The sequence below is a fragment of the Leptonychotes weddellii genome, chromosome 1 (genome assembly GCF_054177405.1).
Source record: "Leptonychotes weddellii isolate Sample4059 chromosome 1, ASM5417740v2, whole genome shotgun sequence".
Lineage (NCBI taxonomy): Eukaryota > Metazoa > Chordata > Mammalia > Carnivora > Phocidae > Leptonychotes > Leptonychotes weddellii.
The window spans coordinates 99212587-99232095 of NC_138369.1; positions in this window are offsets into that span (position 1 = coordinate 99212587).

Genomic DNA, 19509 nt, shown 5'->3' on the forward strand with positions numbered 1-19509 from the left:
AAATGACAAAACAAGCAGTCCTCCAGCTTCCATGGAGGAGTGTTGCCCCCTGGCTCCACTGTCAGTCAGAGCTCACCACAGTACACCTTCCTTCCAGTGAAACACACCACAACTGACAACATGGCCCTTTGCCCAGAACTAACAGATTTCCAGCACTGAAGTTAAATCATTTATCTAGAAGAATCTTTATCTAGTTGTAATGGACTGAATGTTTGTGTCCCCTGCCCACATAATTTAGATGTTGAAACCCTACCCCCTGCTGTGGTGGTACTGAATGTGAGGCCTTTAGGAGGTAATTAGGTGTACATAAGGTCATGATGGTGAAGACCCCTGCCCCCCCCAATAATGAGGTAAGTGTCTTCTTAAAAAGAGAAAGACAGGACACCAGAGCTCCCTTTTCATCTTGTGAGGAAATACCAAAAAGGCGGCGACCTGCAAGCCAGGAAGAGAACTCTCACCAAAAACCAAATCTACTAGCACCTTGGACTTGCCCAGCCTCCAGAACTGTGAGAAATAAATGTCTGTTGTTTAAGCTGCCAGGGCTGTGACATTTTGTTATGGCAGCCCAAGCTGACTCACACACTGGTCTTTAGGCTTCTGTTGTCAACCGATGTTATTATATTTTGGGGAGGACTATTCTGTTTCTGCCTTTATCTGGCTAGACTTTATCTCTTTGCTTCATTTACTTTGAGACAGAAAGTATGTGAGGAGGAATTTGAGGAAAGTAACTTCAGCTAGGAAGTTATCATTCTTCCCTCCTACAACCCCTGACATCCCCATTCTAATCGTGCACCTATAGATATAACTACTCAAAGAGTGATTTCCAGATCTAGCTTTATGACAGACACATCATCATGTCTCCGATGAACTCTAGGGCTGCTACAGAACAATAAAATATTGCTCAACACAATTTTAACTCGCCTTAATTTTTTTTTTTTTTTTTAAAAGGAAGATTATTTTTATCTTTTTTTTTTTTTTTTAAGATTTTATTTATTTATTTGACAGAGAAAGACACAGCGAGAGAGGGAACACAAATGGGGAGTGGGAGAGGGAGAAGCAGACTCCCCGCGGAGCAGGGAGCCCGATGCGGGATTCGATCCCGGGACTCCAGGATCATGACCTGAGCCGAAGGCAGTCGCTTAACCAACTGAGCCACCCAGGCGCCCATAACTCGCCTTAATTTTTAAAATTAAAAATCATCTGGGTTTTTTTTAGGAGGAAATAGGATAATTATAATTCCAGAAAAACTGGAAATTTTCCTTTTAGTGCGATTTACTATCATTTTATGTATAAACCCTGTCTTTCCATTTGTGATGACAGAATCCATAAGTACAGGTCAGGATGTTAGTTTGAGCTGAAAACAAATTTAGTAAAGGCCTTGCTACACAAAGTGAGGTCCACAGGCCAGCAGCATCAGCATCACCTGGAAACTTGTTAGAAATGCAGAATCCCAGGCCCACCCAGACCTACTGAGTCCCAATCAACATTTTAACATAACCTCCTGGTGATTTGTAAGCACTGCAGTTATGAGAAGCACTGATATAAAGATATTGGGTAGTTCATAGACTCTCCAAGAGGGCCAGAGAGCAGATTTGGGATATTGCTGTCTGGAACAACACCCCAATCATTCCACAGAGGGGCTCAGCGAGGACAGGAGCCTGGACAGCCACTACTGGGCAGCAGACTTCATTCACTTTTGGAGCCCGTGTGGGTCCAGTCCCTTTTTCATCTCTCTAGCTTCCAAGCCGAGGCATAAGGCAGATGCAGAAGGTTGCTGGGGCCCACGTGACAGCTGCCCCTCCAGCTTGGGGGAGGCCAGGAAAGGGAATGGCATTTTCAGTTTAAGTAATGACAGGAGGGGTGTGCCTCCGAAGGGGAGGGAGTCTTCAAAATATAGGCAAGGAGGTTCAGCTGCTGGGTGGCCATAAAAAATGGCAGATCTCCACTTCCTACGTATTTCTTTTTGGAGGAATGGTGGAGTCCAGCTCTGCCATTATCTACCCAGTCACCTTTAGCAAATCCAGCCTCTATTCCCTCATCTTTCATATTATTTTAGTATGATGGCTTCTATTTACACAGAGCTTTATAGTTTGCAAAGCATGTTTTCCTTTGAGCCACAGAACAACTCTGGGTAATAGATAAGGAAGGGAGTATAATCTCCACTTTATAGGTCGGAAAAGAGAGGCACAAAGTGACCTGTCTGCAAGTGCTGAGACCACGAATCTTCGAGCTTCAGGTACTGTAACCCGGAACCACAGTTAAATCAGTTAATTCATGTGAAAGTAAATTGAAAGTGTAATGTGTTATTCCAGTGAAAGGTATTTCTTGTCACTCCGTATTGTTCCACAAATACACTTCCTGGTGGACTGAATCACCCACCATGATTCTGTGGGTCCCAGAATCAACAATCCCCTTTCTCTCCTTGTGGTATGGTAAAACTATTGCCAGGAAAAGTTAATAATTAATATCAGTGCTGGTGTGAATATTAATGAACAATAAAAAAATACCACAGGAACCCAGATGGAAGAAGTGACTAAACTAAAATTGTTTCATTGTTTACAGTCATCTGCAGAAAGTGACTGAGAAGACATTAAACGTTTCTTCTGAACTATTTTTGAAGAACTAAAATGGCCGCCAATTCAATTATTTGTTCTTTGTCCTCATACTTTATAAATTCTTCTATAAGTTCCCATGTCCAATTCTAGGAGGTAAAAAGGCAGCTAGAGAAAGGCCCAGGACAATGATTAGACCAGAATTCAGGTCTTCTGTTCTCAAAATCAATGTTTATTTTGAGTTCGTAAATAATGAGGCTTTTCTATTTTTTTTTCTAGAAAGACACAATAGTTTCCTTTTATCTCTTTTAACAGTAGGTCACACCATATGGTTCCTTCATCATCTGTTATGAATTCCACTAACTCCAGTTCTTTCTTTGTCATTGATGTTATATCAAGTGAAAGACTTTTCAACAGGGTTTTTAATTGGGTGAAGTCTCAAGGTCAAATGTCTTTGGCAAAACCTGCCCAAGGAAATAAGTTTTCAGCTAACATAGTGGAGGAAAGATTATTACACTTTTTTTACTATTATGAAGTCCCTCTGTGCAAATATATGATAATAAATGTTATCACCATCCCCTCTAAACTAAAATAATTTTATTCACATTCATTTATTTGCCTAAAATTGAGAGATTTTACTAAGAAAGAAAGGAAGAATGATTATTAGGACAACCAGGAGTCTTCTCTTCCTTGAACTTCACTGCTCTGTGACTGTGACCTTGGACAAGTAACTTGTCCTCTCTGAGCTTCAGTTTTGTTCTTTGTACAATGAGAATAGTAGGATCATAAGCATATTGTTAGGATTTAGCTAGTGCGTGTAAAGTAACTAGTTCAGTGCCCGGCACAAAGTGAGTGCCTAATAAACATTAACTACTGCTAATACTGAAAAGAATTGCATGATTGAAGCACTAGATTGGAGCTACTATGAAGAGAACTGTATGATGGCTACAAAACTTGGATTAGAGTGTGAGCATATAACAAGGATTATTTTGCTGGGTATTATATTATTGCTGAGCTTTCTCCTATTGCTATTTCAAGGAATTCTGGTAGCTAAATGGAATATTAAGATTAGATAGTTTCAGATTCTTGGACAACTGAGGTTTAATTTCCCCAGATAGAAATGGCGACCCCAGGTAGAAATGGTAGAAGAGTTGGATGTGTGTTAACCTGCATTATCTAGATACAATATCTAGATAGTAGCCTAGAACAATGACACTCAGCCTCAGTTTGACAAAACTTCAGGTTGTCTCCAGATATTTGTAAGCATACAACGAATTCTTCAAAATGAACTTAACTAAGATAAATTTTTATGCATGCAGTATACACTGTGTTCTGACATTATTTTATGCAACATTTACTGAGCTCTGACCACGTACCAAGCACCCTGGTAGGTACTGGAGATACACTGACAAGTGAAAGTAGAGATGGGCCCTGCCTTCCTGGAGTGGGCAACCTCTTAAGGGAGAGACACTTTAATCACATAATTGCCCAAGTCAATGTTAAAATTGCAACTCCAGCATTATGAACAGGAGGTACATGGTGCTCTGAAAATATACAATAGGGGAAAAAGCTACACAGGAAGATAAGGAAGGTTTTCCTGAGGAAAGTCATGCCCTTTTTCCGTCTGAGGCATGGGAGCATAGTGGACATGTTCTGATGCAATCTGGAATTAATCCAGGTTTTGTGGGGCCTAAAAAGCATATAATTTGGGAAGTTCTCTTTCAGAAAAGGAATACAAACATATTTTACTTTGGAAATTTTATATAAACACATTGACCCGGGGTGCCTGGGTGGCTCAGTCATTAAGCATCTGCCTTCGGCTCAGGTCATGGTCCCAGGGTCCTGGGATCAAGCCCCACATCGGGCTCCCTGCTCGGCAGGAAGCCTACTTCTCCCTCTCCCACTCCCCCTGCTTGTGTTCCTTCTCTAGCTATGTCTCTCTCTGTCAAATAAATAAATAAAATCTTAAAACACACACACACACATCAACCATGCAAACACATTAAGGGCCCATGTAAGTGAGCAGCTCTGAGGCTCAAGCTTCATCAGTTGTAGGTAACCCTCTCAGGATGGGATAGACTAACTTGGTGATGGCTTTTGAATGAGCAAGCGAAGTTTCCAGACCCTGCCCAAGGAGACAAGTACTCCAATTCCCTCTTAGAGCTGGGGACCAGTGAGAACTTTTAGAGCAGTCTTTATAGTAACCTCAATTTTTAATTAAAAGGCCCAAAAGGATGGGGTACCTGGGTGGCTCAGTCAGTTAAGCGTCTGCATTTTTGGCTTAAGTCATGATCTCAGGGTCCTGGGATGGAGCCCCACATCTGGCTCTCTGCTCAGCAGGGAGTCTGCTTCTCTCTCTCATTCTCCCTCTGTACTTTCCCTCCCTCCCTCTCTCTCTGTCTCTCAAATAAATAATCTTAAAAAAAAAAAAAGCTCAAAAGGGTTTGCTGGGTTACTCTAGGGCCTGGACTATAACTTTCAGATTTTTTGAAAGTGGTATTCATGGGCAAAGAGATTTTCCATCCTTCATACCCATGATGTGCAACTCAAGGCAAAACTCAACGAGGGTGACCATCCATCTCAACTGGCTTGAAACTCTCCCAGTTTTAGCACTAAAAGTGCCTATCCTGAAGAAACCCCTCAGGCAAAAGGGGACAGATGGTCACCCTCACCCAATAGAGGGCAGCTCTTGAGTCCTTACCACTGGGATGCCTCTTCTGGTGGAAGTGGGTGTGACAAGCATAATTATTGCTCACCCACTTTCCCTTCCCCTCTATTTCCCAACAGGAAGGAGGTGTACACCTCTCTGTTCTTTTGAAGTTAGGTGATGTCATGAGACTTGCTTTGTCCAATAAAACATGAGTGGAAAAAATGTTTGGGACTTCTGGGTAGAAACATTTAAGAACCAGTATGTGTATTTCTCCATATCTTCTTCCTCATACCATGACACTGGCAATGTCTTAGATGGTGGAGACTTTGTCAACCTGAGTCCCTGAGTAGGGATGACATGGAGCAAAGCCCCCCCACCAACCCTCAAAGTCATGCAGTGTGTGGAATAAACTATTATTCTTTTAAGCCACTGGAATTTGGATGACTTTTGTTACTGCAGCATAACCCAGTCCATCCTGACTGATACAGAAAGTAAAGCCAAGACCCTACTTAGAGTCTACAGAAGTAGTATGGTTTTAATGATTTTCTTGTGGAAAATCTTCTATATTATTACTATAATAAAACTGTTGTACATATCCTGATAGGATACTGAAAGAAGAGAAAACCAGTGTCACTTTTCCAAACTCTCTGGCAGGAGAAAGGTCCTAGACTATCCTGAAGACCTAGTGAGAAAAACTCCCTGGGCTTGGGATTCCTCTAGCAGGTGTTGCCCTCTCGACGTCACAGGATTAGGCTGGAGCATGATGCCCAGACCCTTCAGAGAAAATGAGGCTCTGCCACAAGTGCACTATAGATTACAAAATTTAACATGCACTCTGAGAGTAACAGGGTTAAATTAGATATGACATATAAATATTTAAATAAGTTTATGGAGGTATCATTTACATACTGTAAAACAATTGTAAGTGTACAATTCCATGAGTTGTAGTAAACTTGCCAGGTTGTGCAACCATCACATTTTCACCCATTAGAACATTTCCATCACCCCAAAAAGATCCCTCTTGCCCAATCACAGTTAATACCCATTCCCACGTCCAACTCTAGGCAACCACTAATCTACTTTCTATCTTTACAGGTTTGCCTTTTCCGGACATTTTTCAAGTTTTTTTTTAGATTTTACTTATTTATTTGAGAGAGACAGTGAGCGCGAGAGAGCACAAGCAAGGGAAGAGGCAGAAGGAGAGGGAGGAGCAGACTCCCCACTGAGCAGAGAGCCCGACATGGTACCCGATCCCAGGATCCTGGGATCATAACCTGAGCTGAAAGCAGACGCCTAACCAACTGAGCCATCCAGGCACCCCTGGACATTTTATATAAATAGAATCATACGTTATGTATTTTTTTTTTTAGTATTTTTTTAAGATTTTATTTATTTATTTGAGAGAGAGCACATGAGAGGGGGGAGGGTCAGAGGGAGAAGCAGACTCCCTGCTGAGCAGGGAGCCCGACGCGGGACTCGATCCCGGGACTCCAGGATCATGACCTGAGCCAAAGGCAGTCGCTTAACCAACTGAGCCACCCAGGCGCCCCGTTATGTATTTTTTTGTGTCTTCTTTCAGTTTACATCATGTTTGTAAGTGTCATCCACATTGTGGAATGTATTAACACACACACACACACATCAGTATCGGTATATATATTTTTAGGTAGCCATATATTTTTTTGAAGAGGCAGGATATGGTGGCGAAATCACAGGCTTCAGAGACTGTTAAACTTGTGTTGAATCCCAACCCCCGGAAGCTCTCAAACTGTCAGTTCAATTATTCCCCATGCCTTTAAAAGAGTAACAAAGTCTCTGTACTTGAATACAAGTATCCCTGTCATTCCCCAACATCTTCTTTCTCAAGGTTTCTATGGAAAGGTGTCTGTACATCAGAAACAGTATCTCCCTGTGGAGGGATGTGGAGAAGGGGCAAAATCCCAGAAACCTCACAGTGACCATTTCCTCCTCGCTCCACACAACATTTCCTCAGCCCTGCAGACAGAGCACCTGGCATGGTCCTTCTCCTTCCTTGGGCCAGGTTTCCAGAGGTGCTGAGGAGCCCTAGAGTAAAGTAAACTGCCCAGAGACAAGCAGCAGGAGGAAGACAGGAAGGCAGAAGAAGGGGGCAGGATAACTCAGAAACCCAACAAAGCAGCAGCAAACAACACTGCAGATATAGCCCAAACAGCCTTCAAGAAAAAAATTCTGGCATCAGGGTGTGCGTTTAAGATACAGATACCAAAATACCTGTGTGTAAAACTTTGGATTTCCTTACTATAGATTTTATATACCTCGCTGTTCCCACAGTGCATCAAATATTTACTCCACTAAAAAATAACACAAATGTAATTAAGAAGACATCATGATATTGCAGAAAACATTTAAGCCCTGAGCTGAGGGAAAATGCCAGGGGAGACACTCTCGAAATGCCCTATTCCAGTGGTTTCCAGCCCTGGCTGCACGTTAGAATCACCTGGGGAATTCTCAAAAAGACTCGATGCCCAGGCACACCCCAACTGTGTCAGTTCCCCCTGACTGGCAAACAAATTACCACAAGCATGGTGGCTTATGCAACTGAAATTTATTCTCTCACCGTTCTAGAGGCTGGAAGTTTGAAATCAAGGTATGAGCAGGGCTGCGCTTCTTCTGAAAGCTCTAGGGGAGAATTCTTCCTTGTCTCTTCCAGCCTCTGGTGGCTTGAGGTGTTCCCTGGCTTGTGTCCACCTGGTTGCAATCTCCACTCCATCTTCGAGCGGCCTCCTCCTCTTCTCCATCTGTCTCTTCCCTGGTGTCTCTCTAAGGACACTTGTCAATGGATTTAGGGCCAACTGGGATAATCCAGGATGATTTCCTCTTAATATCCTTGGCTTAATTACATCTGCAAAGACCCTTTTCCAAAAGAGCTGACATTCACAGGTTCTGGGAAGTAAACACACCTTTTTGGGAGCAACCATTCAACCCACAAACAGCTGCTAGAGAATGAATGTTCGTATGCCCCGAAAATTCCTATGCTGAAGCCTAGCCCCCAATGTGATGGTATTTGGAAGTGGGGTCTTTGGGAGGTGACTAAGTCATGAGGGTGGAGCCCTCTTAAATGGGATTAGTGCCCTCACTAAAAGAGGTCCCAGAGAGCTCCTTCACCCTTTCCTACCACGTGAGGACACAGCAAAAACACAGCCATCTATAAATCAGGAAGGTCTATAAATCTCACCACACACTGAATCTGCTGGTGCCTTGATCTTGGACTTCCCAGCCTCCGGAATGATAAGAAATAAATTTCTGTTCTTTATAAGCCACCCAGTCTATGGCATTCTGTTTAGCAGCCTGAATAAACTAAGACCGAAATCAACCAATTACATCAGACCTTTTAGGGTGGAACTGGGCATTAGCAATTTTCTTTTCTTTTCTTTTAGAGAGAGATTGAGAGCAAGAGAGAGATTGAGAGCACAAGTGGGGGGAGGGGCAGAGGGGGAAGCAGACTCCCGGCAGAGCCGGGAGCTCAACAGGGCACTCGATCCCAGGACCCTGGGATCATGATCCAAACGACTGAGCCACCCAGGCGTCCCTGGGCATTAGCATTTTTTAAAGTTTCCCAAAGTAATTCCAACTTGCAGCCAAGTTTAAAAAACACTGATCTATTTGAACTGCCACTTCCTGCCCAGCAGAGGCCCTGGGGTGGGAACAGAAGAGGCCCAAAGAGAGCCCAGACAAAGATTGAATGGACTGCCCATCACAAAAGGAGGAGAAGAAGGGAATGGTTGGGAAGAGGGAATCCCTATGGAATAATATAAGAAATGCCCAATGGAATAGGAGAAGCTTCTGGCTTCCAAGGTTTAGAATCTGCTCATAGGAGGGAGTTTGGCTAAAGGTTAAGGGCAAGGTCTTGACATCAGATAAGCCTGGTTTCAAATACTGGCTCTGTCATTCGTTTGCTTGTGACCTTAGGCAAGCCACCTAACCTCTCCGCACTTGAGTTGTCTCATCTCTCAGAATGGAAAGGAGACAGCAGCTACATGCCATCGGTTACTGGACGTAAAGGTTACCAATGGAATTTAGAAATGATAGACCAGGGGCGCCTGGGTGGCTCAGTCATTAAGCGTCTGCCTTCGGCTCAGGTCATGATCCCAGGGTCCTGGGATCGAGCCCCGCATCGGGCTCCCTGCTCGGCGGTGAGCCTGCTTCTCCCTCTCCTACTCCCCCTGCTTGTGTTCCCTCTCTCACTGTGTCTCTGCCAAATAAATAAATAAAATCTTTAAAAAAAAAAAAAGAAAAGAAAAATAAATGACAGACCAAATTCCCAAAGAGCTGGCTTCACTAGGTACAGAAAAAAATGCAAAATGATGGGAAAGAAGTTTAATATACAATCCCTTGGCTGTTTTTACCTGTAATAATTAAAGTGAAAGTAAAGGGGAGCATTGTGGCAAATCCTGATGCTGGGCCATACTCGAATTTGGCTGGTCAGAGCTAGGGTTGATAGCCTCATGGTCATGACCAAAGGGACAAATTATGCTCAGACAACAGATAACACCTCTGCAACCTCTGGACACCAAGAAAGCAGTCCAAATGGTGCAGGGAAGAGGGTGTGGAGGGTATGCAAAACCAAGAAACTACTAAACCAGAGGACATGGTGTGAAGGAGCTGTCTCATTTTGTAGATCGATATCATCAGCTTCCTGAAGAACTTTTACTAAAATAGATTGTGCGAGTGATTAACTGAGGAACAGTCTTCTTGATTTTGAATACAGCAGAGTACAAGAGCATGTTTGGTTGATGCGGGACCCACCACTTACTATTGAACAATCAGACATGGCAGTACACACTCCAAACACACAGCAGGCTGTTCCAGAAGGGACAGCTAGCCCGGTAGACTGGATAAAAGCCACTGTAAACTTTGTTTACCCTGAGAAGGTACATTGGTGGTCCCAATCCTTAAATGCTGAATGGAACTGCCCAGATGAGGCAGCTCATAGGCTGCATTGGCAATCCATGCTGATTTGGCTTTATGATGATCAGGATGTTCATCCTCTTAATATACCCCTTACCCAGGTCATAGCAAACGCTGTGATTAAGGGAGCCCCTTTTGCATAGATACCCCATATAAACATACTACTGCAAAGGCAAGCAACAGTCCAAGAAACCATATCAGAATTGTTTTCTCAGCTTACCTGTAGTCTAAGAAAATTAGGCCCATTCACCAAAGAATGGGGGAAAAGGAGGATAGTCAAGGAACGAGTCCCAGCAGGATAGTCTTTAAATAGTTATTAGGAAATGGAATGAATATGGAGGACACTGATGATGTTAAAAAAAACACTGATCTTAATATTCCACTATGGGAGATTGAGTGGACTGATAGCAGCTACTGCTGGTGCCCCAACACTGAAGGGCTCTAAACAAATCCACTCTACTTACCCTGGTTTGGAGGAAATTCAAAAGCTGGAAGGCAAAGATAACAATGAAAAACATGACATCGTATCACTGGTGGCAATAGCCAGGCAAATTAATCAGGATGAAGATTGATAAAAGTACCAGAGTGTCTTGGCCTGATCCCTAGCTTGGGGACCCAAGGCCATATGCACATGTGTGGCCAAAATGGCCAGGGGGTGGACAAAACTTTTTCTGGGACTCCTTAATGCAGGAGCCCAATGTGTAATTTCAAAACCTATTGGTGAGGTCCTCAAGGGGGCCACAGTTAGCTTGGGAGCATAGGGGGATGCAATGGTAGAAAGTTTGGATGAAAATTGGATTGTCTGAACAGACTATGTGAGATAGTTGTATCCCTTTTATCTGGATGTATTATGGGGATGGATATTATGTCTGATCGGGAAACACTTCCTACATCTTGTATTGTAAAAGCAAAGGCATGTAATTGTACCTTTGGCTATTATTAATTGGACATGCTAAATGCGAACCTATAGATTTGCTGGTGCCCACACAGGTGGTTAATATGACACAACTCTTGGATGCCTAGTAGACAAGAGATGTCCACTTTAATGACATCTCTGTAGGTTAGCCTTGTGTGGCCCATGAGAAAGAGAAATGGCTGATAGAGACAAACAGCAGATTATCAAGGCTTGAATAAAGTACTATATCACCTACAGCATTAGCAGTCCCTGGTATGGTTCCAACACTGCAAAAAATATAAGCCAAAGATACTGGTACTTGGTGCTAGATCTTGCAAATGCTCTTTTCTTGATCACAGTCTCAGAAAAGAGCCAACCACAGTTTGCTTTCGTATGAGAAGGATACCAGTTTACAATGACTGTGTTGCCACAGGGTTATTCAAATTCACCAGCTTCCTCCCATAATTTGGTTTGATAATATACTACATTGATGATATCATGATAGTATCAGACCCTGAGGAACGAGCCAAGACTACTTAAATGAAAGGGTGACGCACATGACGAACAGAGACTGGTTGACAAATCCAGTGAAGATCCCAGAGCCCATCCAAAAAGTAAAATTATTAGGAGTAACGTGGGCAGGAGCCCAACTTTGACATGCTACAGACAACTAAAAACCAACAGTCATCGTTGCCCACCCCTGGAACTAAGGCCTGCGGTGGTGCTTGGTTGTGGAGGGCATGGATTCCACGTCTGGGAGCATTGCTTGCTTCCATCATAAAACTACCTGAAAGAAGGCCGTATTTGAATGGGAGACTTCACAGTAGCAAAAAGTGATAGCCCGATCAATATTGGGCCCTCATGATTCACACTGAGATATGATCTTGGAAGTATCTGCAAACTCACACTTAACACAGACTAGAGCTTATGGCAATAGCCCCTGAATACTTTGCTGGGGGTGACTGCTGGGATTTGAGGCCAGAAAATCTCCAGATGCAGCAGTATGGTACATATCATATGAGAGATGAATATTGGCTTGCTATTACTGGGCATTAACTGAAACTGTGTCTGTGAGTGAAGGACCCAAAATCATCTTGAAACCTGAAATATGCATTAATATCTTGGGTGATGTCACAGAAACATTCCAATAAGGAAATCAGTACCATGAAGAGCTTCATAATAAAATGGAAATGGGTCTACTCAGGAACACGCTCCTGGAGGAATGAAAGGAGGTTCTCATTATTGCCGGAGTCCAGCTCCAGCCGGGGTGGGTCTCTCGTAGGAGAGAGGACGGCGTCGGCGAATGAGGAGACACAGACACAGGATCAGGTTGCAAGCATCTCCTCCTGACAGGCTCAGAGGAACTTTGTTTATATGTTAGGATATTTTTGTTTTTCCAAATCTTAGATCATTTTCTGGATTACAGCCATAGCCTTCTTTCATTTTTCCTTTGTAATGATTAACATGACCTTTATTGATTTCTGCTTATTGCCTTTCGCTAAAACTAAAAAACAGTACGCAAAGAGAAAGGTGCTAGACAGAGCGTGACCGTCTTGTTATTTTGTTCTATAGAAACTAATTCTTCGTGGAAATATTCCCACAATTATAAAGATTGCCATAAACAAAATGAAAGAGAATAGCAGGAGCCAGCTGTAGAGTCTCCTGTTTTCAGGATCGTCCCCCATACTTGGACTTTGTCAAACAGCATGAGTAGCTTGGCTCGTGCCACATTATATTCAGGAGTGGGTAGCCTCATTTCTACAGAGCCAACTTTGGGATCATTGGGGGAGCTGCCAGATCCTATTGACACATCGGTGGTGTCATATGAATGACTCTTGACTGACCAACAAAAAGCTATGTGGTTTATGGATGGCAGTTTACAGTACAAGCAGCATCCTATTTGGAAGGCTGCGGACTGTGACGAGCTGGTGAAAAACTATAACTGAAGAAGGCGAGAACCAATCAGCACAGTGGGCTGGATTACATCTATTTTCCTTGCATTGATGGAGGAATTGAACAACAATGAGAACCCCGAGGTCAGAGTGTGTCTGGCTCATGGGCTTGGCCATACAGTCAGGCAGATGGACAATGAAAAATCAGATTATTAGGTGGCGGTCAATATGGGACATAGTCCTATGGGAATTTAAGGGGTGCATTAAATAGGATGTGTCAATGCCCAGTAGAAGAACTTCTTTCCCAGACTGGAAGGTGATTGGAATCAGCAATTGGTTATCTTGGTTCATTCACCTGAGGTGTTCAACTGGGTCCAAGGAGAGGGGAGCTGCAGCAGCACAGAGATGGGCTGGTCATCAGCATGTTCCTCTTGCACCCCCAGCGGCACAAAATGCCAACCAGCGCTGTCCTTTCTGCCAGCTGGGAAGACAGAAACTACAGGCAGCTGGGGGGGCGGGGCAGATCCCCGGGGAGAAGACTCGTGCGCACAGCTGGCAAGCCGACTACATTGGGTCAGGGCCAATAGTGCTGGGAGCCTATAAATTGGTCCTGATGGAACAGACACTTCATTTGGACTGGGCTTTGCATACCTAGTGGTAATGCAAATGCTCAAAACACTATAAAAGGACCAGAGCGGAAGATATAATTCGGAACCTGAGTTACATTTCTTCAGACCAAGGAATGCACTTTACAGCCCATAGTGTCCAAGAGTGGGCAAAGAGCTCTCACACAAATGGATATAGCATGCTGCTTACCATTCTCAGAGTAGTGGTTTGATAGAGAGCTGGCAGGGACAATTGAACATTTACTGCCTAAATTTGGGGAGATAACGGCATGAACAGCTGATGCACACCCCTTCCTGAGAGTGTGTTCACATTCAAGCCCTCCTTGGCTCCCCACTCATTAGATTGCTCTGCTTCTCTGGAGGATTTGGGGGATAGGGGGTGGGGAGGGTGCGAGGATGACTATATAATTGTTCCCACATCACCTCCACTTTCTTTTTTCCTAACTGGTGGTGATCATTCTGGGACCAGGACTGCAACTGTAGGTACCAAAAGCAGGAGGAAGTCGAGATGATCCCGACCAAGAAACTCTAACTATACCTTTAAATCTGTATGTCAGAATTCCTAAGGGCCTATGGGCTGCATTGTACCTTCACTGCATCTGGCAAAATTCAGGTTGACCATGAGTGCAGCTGTGTTGCTCAAAGCTCTACAATGCCTACTCATTCTGCACCTGTGTAGCCCTACTCTGTAGGAAGAGGAGTGGATTGAGGGAGAAGCACTCTGGATCAGCACAGGGGCTGAACCTCACATCCCTTCAAATGGTGGAAAAGTTTGGGTAAAAATAAATGACACATGGAGAGGAGAAACAGTAGCTGGGGGTAAAGGAATGAATAAATGGGTTTATGCAACAGGAGAAATCCAATATTGCCCTGATGCCATTAGTGAGGCTCAAAGCAACAGAAGAATATTGTCTCCTAGCACAGTTATATCAGGTGCCTGAAAGGGTAAAGCCATATGTTTGCCAAGACCATCTCTGCTTTGGGAGTCTGACAAGGACAAGTGGAAATCTGCAGATCTGACTAGCATTGCTCTGGGTGACATTTTAGTCACCTGATCTAATGAACTGAACCAATTATTAAGAACCAAATAGAACTCTAGTCATGTTCCCACAGCTTTTGGCTCTTATTTTCCAGGTTACATCTACTACCAACGATATCATTAAGTTAGGAATTTCCAGGAAATACTTCCTACTGGGCCACCGAATTGTGTAGTATACAGCTTCTGGCCAACCGATTACTGTGTAAACCGCGAGGATCAGATGCCTATGAAGGTCTCGAGTCACAAGGATCAAAATATAGCAGTGGTATACTCCATATGCCACAGAGTACTGAGAACAAATACCTACTACCCTTGTTTTGGTGGATGGCAAGGTATGAAGCAGAATAGGAAAAGACGATGACTTTCTGGGGAATAAAGCAGTGGGCATCACATGGTGGAGCTGAGTTCCCCTGGAAACGGCCTCACCCCAAGATGAAGGAGGCTATGGTAGGCCTGATGGCACATTCAGACTATACTACACTATGTGGGACTACCACTCATCTCGCCCCAGCAGGGGAGTATTCCTGAGGACAAAACATGTATCCCAACTGCACCCAGGCCATCAGTACACAATCACAACAGCGTGCATGGTAGATTCAGCCGCATTGACCCCCAGGACAGAAAAGGGTCTTAGGGGAGATAGGTACCCGTCTCGGTGTCAAAGGACAAAATGAATTTGCTCTTACTGAGGAGCCATATTCAGAGGATGACAATAGAGTTTTGTTTTTTTTTTTAAAGATTTTATTTATTTGAGAAAGAGAATGAGAGAGAGAGAGCACATGAGAGGGGGGAGGGTCAGAGGGAGAAGCAGACTCCCCGCTGAGCCGGGAGCCCGATGTGGGACTCGATCCCAGGACTCCAGGATCATGACTGAGCGGAAGGCAGTCGCTTAACCAACTGAGCCACCCAGGCGCCCGACAATAGAGTTTTCCTATTACTGGCATGAAAGGTAGCCTATAAAGGCCTATTGTGCAGCACACAGGGACAAAAGCCATCCAAGTCAGGGATAATTAAAGACATTTTTATTGGATGCCCAAGGCAACTTCAGAATGAAAATCCCACTTTTTATTGGGCTAGTAGTCAAAGAAATGTACCCTGTAAATTTATAAAACCAGTTTCCAATTAAACTCACTTACTGTTTTTAGAGTCTGTGTCGAGAGCATTCTTATAAATCCTTAAACAGATTTCCATGCAGTTCGATTTTCTAAGGGTCACAGTTTTATGTCAGAAACACTGAAGTTCCAAGTAAATCAAAGAAGATTCTTTGCATAAAACGCGTGGTCTCCCGTATTTCAACTCCAGCTCCCAAAGCGCTCTTCCATGGGCCACAGAGTCCAAAGGGCTCATTTTAAACTAGGTTTAGACGCCTGTTGCTGTGCCTCTGTTTCAGAAGGCCCCAGCCAGCCTCACTGGCCTCATTCCCTGAAGCTGCAGCTCAAACTACAGTTTTACTGGGTTGGGAGGAGGATAGGAAAAATGCCAAACCATGAAGCAAATGGTAAACAATGAAATATTGATGGCGTCAAAAAGAGCCTGAGGGAATCACAGAGGCTCACATTACTCAAAAGCCTTGCGGGTTTGATAAAATTGCTTAGCCATGTACCTAAGGATAGAAAAGCCCAAATACACTGCACAAACTCCAACTGTGGGGGTAATCAAGTTTTTCAAACAATAAAGAAAAAATTAAATTCTGGATTTTAAGATATTTATTGTCACCTTCCTCTCTTAGACCTATAGGCAGATCCGTTGAGGAAATATTTAGATTTGAAAAGAAATGTCTAAAAAATCCAACCTCAGAGCTGTACACTGTAAGACAAAGCCTCCCATATGCTATCACCTTTTAGATGCTCATCAGCTTCTAATAAAAGAAAGAAAAAAGATAGCTTTGAAATTTTTGGAAAACATGCTTTGAAAGAACTTTAAAATACATTCTCGACGGATATTAAGTAGCTGGGTTGAGAATAAAACACTGTACCATTTAGCTTCTGGTAAAGGATGGGAAAATCTCTTTAGAAAGTTCCAAGCCAAATAATTTGGGGTAATTGCTTGAGCATCTGGAAATACCAACTCTTTCATGACTTTGGTCTGACCTCAGAGAGATGCAAACATACATGGGAGAGCCCATCAACTTTTCCATTGTTTATATGTCCATGCTTACAAAGTCATGAGCAAAAATGAAAGTAGTTTGATATATGGCAGTGGATGGAGGTTTTATGGGTAATTTTTTTTCTTTTCTTCTGATTTATGTTAATGTTGCTACTCTTACCATGATTTCACAATCACATTTTCACAAATGTTTCCTGCATGATGCTTCCTCTACAGCCAAAAAGATCCAGGGTTACACAAAAACAGTTGTGGGGCAAGTAGGTTCTTGACCAGATTTGTGTGAATTCTCCCTAGAGCCCAAGATGAGGGATCTTAGGATAAAAATAAAGACTCCCAGCAAAACCAAATACCTGATAACCTTCTAAATAAGTGATAAAGGAGCCGATGAACCACTGGATTTCAAATCTAGCTGCACATCAGGATCTGCTATAGAATTTTAAAAATACAGCTGCTCAGATTCCTAGGCATTGTGATTCAGTAGCTCTGGGGAAGGGGCCAGACATCTGTATTTTTTCGGATCTCCATAGACTATAGTTAGGAATGAGAATAGACAAGTTCCTGCAAGCATCGTGGGGAAGTTACTTTTCATTTTATATCCAAATGTATGTTTTGACCTTTTTTTTTTTAGCATGTAGATGTGTTTATAATAATAAATAGTATAAAAACAGTTTATTTTAGGGGCGCCTGGGTGGCTCAGTCAGTTAAGCGTCTGCCTTCGGCTCAGGTCATGATCCCAGGGGCCTGAGAGGGAGCCCTGCATGGGGCTCCCTGCTCAGCGGGGAGTCTGCTTCACCCTTTCTCTCTCCCTCTGCCTCTCCCCCTGCTCATGCTCGCGCACTCTCCCTCTCTCTCTCAAATAAATAAATAAAATCTTTTTAAAAATCAGTTTAATTTGCAATCATATATACATATGATTCACAATCACATATACATGGAAATTTGTTCTTGCTACAGGTCCCACAAATACCTCCATTCTCTGCTTCTCCCAGAACAGTTGGTAGATCCCTTTGAGTTCTATCCCTCTGACATGCAAATGCAATACCCCTTGCGAATTGGTCCTCAAACAAGGCTGTGCATCAGAATCACCTGAGAAGCTTTTCAAACTATAGACTTCCAGGCCCATCCCAGGGAGATCTTATTCGTAACATACAAGGTGGCATCAAAAATCTTCATTTTTAAAAGGCTCCCCAGGGAGTTCTATCATGTTTAGAATCTGCCACCTTGGGTTGGGTGGGTTGAGGGGGAGCAAATTAAGCAGTTCCCTATCAATCACTGATATCTTACGAATATGAGGATGCAGGACAGATTGGGCCATAGTTGGTCAGAGGAAGGAGAGGGTTTATAGGAGGGCACTACATTTGGGAGGTGCAGAGAAAAAAGGACATCCACAGACCAATTCTCCCACCCCATAGTTTGGCTAGTTTCTAGCCAAAACCTTGCACTGAACAAATTTTGGCTGTATCTTTTACCTTTTCAGACTTCCAAGTTATAAAATACAGTAAACTCAGTTGCCTTTCAATTGTTTTGGTCTTTGGGACTATTTTCAAGTAAATAATATATGCAAAAGCCATGACACTAAAATGAGAAGCAGAACATACTAAACCATAAGTTCCCAAGGGCAAAGGTAGGGCTTGAGATCCCTTCCAGTTCCAGCCATGCCTACAGATGGCTTGGTGGATGCCCAGTGAAGGTCCATTGCTCACTAAAAATCCAGCAAGCCACCTGGTTTTTACTTTAGCTCCTCCTTTTGAGTGCATTGGGACAAATCATTCAATCAGGACCTCAGGCTTTTTCTGGCAAATCAACAAGAATGTTTCTTGAAAAACTTTAAGGACAGACCCCCCCGCCCCCCATGAAAGTTGCTACAAAGTTGAAAATTTGTTAAATATAACAGAATCAGTTCTAGACAGGATTATAGTAGAGTAAGATATAGGGACTCTAGAATAAAAATAAATTAGAAAAAGTCCAGGATAGGTTTGCAAAATCCCAGAGAACTTGTACAAATTGAACATGAAAGGTATTTAATGATTTAAAGAGCTAGTGAATCTAGTCACAATGGTCATATGATATGAACATGTCACAAGACAGTATCAAAGCTTCGAAGAATTTCTATAAGCCAACATTTTAAAGACATATTTACTTGTTCAGACATATTCACATCTGTATTGATACATTCAAACAAGATTCATGAAAAGATATGGATAAAGGTAACACTTAAATGACATTTACTTTTGCTTTTGAAATGGAGATTCCCTCCCTCGCCTTTAAGCTATTTGGTTCCCAGTAACATCTTTTCTTTCAAATTCACTCCCTTGGTTTAATTTTTCTAAGTGCCTTTCTCCACTAGCTTTCAAATAAATTATTTACCCCTCTGAAATGTTTTAAACATCAACCCAGCCAAAGCTGATGTAAGTGAACCCAGAGGAATTGACCACACAAAATGAAAGGTTTTTTTTCTTTAATGGGGCTACAGAAAAACAAGGCAAAATTGATAGAAGAATAACCTTAATTCTCCACTTAACCTTAATTCTCCACTCAGGAGAGGAAATGCGTGCAAGACAAACTGGGGTATGATGACATTTTCCTAGACGTTTCCTTTTCTACCAGAAGTCAAAATGTAGCATATTCGGTGCCTGTTAAAATGGATAAGTTGCTAACATACAAAAATTAATTGTCGTATAGAAGAGTGTTAAGGTATTTTGTCGAAAAAGGAAATATTGCAACAGCATACAGTATTTAGTGTGACTGAGTTAGCATATAGGATTTAATTAAAGAAATGTTAAAAAACAAAAGGCATAAATT